Source organism: Octodon degus, unplaced genomic scaffold, assembly GCF_000260255.1.
Source record: "Octodon degus isolate 3935 unplaced genomic scaffold, OctDeg1.0 scaffold00077, whole genome shotgun sequence".
Classification (NCBI taxonomy): Eukaryota; Metazoa; Chordata; class Mammalia; order Rodentia; family Octodontidae; genus Octodon; species Octodon degus.
The window spans coordinates 3,664,588-3,666,349 of NW_004524653.1; the positions used below are offsets into that span (position 1 = coordinate 3,664,588).

Genomic DNA, 1,762 nt, shown 5'->3' on the forward strand with positions numbered 1-1,762 from the left:
AAATTTTAGGAATGATTTCTCTAGCTCTGTGAGGTATGTTGGTGGTAGTCTGATAGGGATTGTGCTAAATCTGTACAGCAATTTTCGGAGTATAGGCCATTTTTTTCTGATTCATAAACAAAACAAAATACAAAGAAGTTACATGTGGAGGCTCTGACCTACATAGGTCACGTAGGCAACGCCTCAGTCAACAGCCGGAGCCTTTCCGCTATCAAGTTTCCTCATGATTCTCCTGACCATCTCCCTCTCACCCAAGAGTAACCACCATTTTTGTTGTCACCATGATGGATTGAGGGTTTACTCTGAAACTTCCTAGAACTGAAATGAGTGTCAATGAAATTCAGCATACATAAAATCAAATGAAAGTTAGTCTTTGTAGCCTAGGGTTACAACTCAGTGCTACAGTGTTTCTTTTATATTATATTTGAAGATGTAAGTTCTTTTATGGTTTGCTTCTTTGTTTTCTGGTACCAGAAATCAAACTCAGGACCTTCCACTTGCCAGGCAGGTGCTGTACCCCTAAACTATATCCCCAACTTCTTTTTTTTCTGTTTGTTTTTCCCTAGCATTTTTTCAACAACATCCATGTTAATGTGTACTTCAATGTCTAATTCCTTCTCATTGTTGTATACTGTTCCTATGTCAGTCAGATTTCCATTACTATAAAAAATTACTTCAGACAATCAATTTATAATAAGACAAGCTTTATTTTGTCTCATAGTTTTGGAGGATCCAGCACAGGGTCCATTAGCTCCACGGCTTTGGGCTTGTCCTGAAAGGCCTCCTTGGAGGAAGTGTATGGCAGAGAAAAATATTTACTCATTGCCCAGGAAGCAAAGATGTAGCTAGAAGGATGATAAAGTTCAAAATCGGCTTTGAAATGCCGTAAAAAATGGAAGATCTAAAGCCCTAAACACCACCAAACAGGCTCTACCTCTTACGGTTTCCCCCACTCCCAAAGAATTCCATGCTGCCGACCAGGACATTAAAACATGTGTCCTCTGAAGACACTTAGGGTCCAAATGACAGTAGTTCCATTGTGTGCAGAGAACACAGTTGTGTATTTGCTCTCCTGTTAATGAAATCTGGGCTGTATGTAGTGTTTAGCTATCAAGAGCAATCGTGTTATGAGAAGTTTTATACAAGTCTCTGTATGGGAAAGGAATGGCTGAGTTATAATTTGTTTTAACTTACATGAAACTTGTCAATTTTGCCAAGTGGTCAGCAATTGTAAGAGGTGCAGTTACTCTACGGCCTTACTAATGTTTGGTATTATCAGTTATTTTTTACCTTAGTCATCCTCACAGCATCAAAATAGATTCCACTTGGGTTTTAATGTTTGTTTCTTTAATGCTTGACAATGTACAGGAATTTTTTAATATATCCATCCGAGATCCTTACAGTCTCCTTAAAAAGATGTAGACCATATGTTGCCACAGAGAATCCTTCACAAACATCATTTCCACTAGGCATTTATAGCACGCCATTATGAGACATTATTTATCTTAGAAAATGCAGAAAATGCAAACAAGTATATCATGGTTATAGCAGCCGGAAAGAAGAGTAAGCACACTGAGCAAATGTCCTGTCCCTGAGCTGCACCCTGCCCCTTCAGCTCACGCTTACCATAAATGAAATGCCACCAATAAAGTGGAAAACTTCTCTTACCCAGCCCCAGTCCACTTCCCTCTTTCCACAGTAGAAGCAGTTATGGTGACTTCATGCGTAGCTTTCTGTCTTAGTTACTCTTCTCTCGTTGCTG

General features: G+C 39.3%; 1 protein-coding gene across 1 annotated transcript in view; it reads right to left on the reverse strand.

The window, feature by feature from the left end:
- The window catches only part of Dok5 (docking protein 5), a 201,018-nt gene that overhangs the window by 198,749 nt on the left and 507 nt on the right, over positions 1-1,762 (reverse strand). The window lies entirely within an intron of this gene.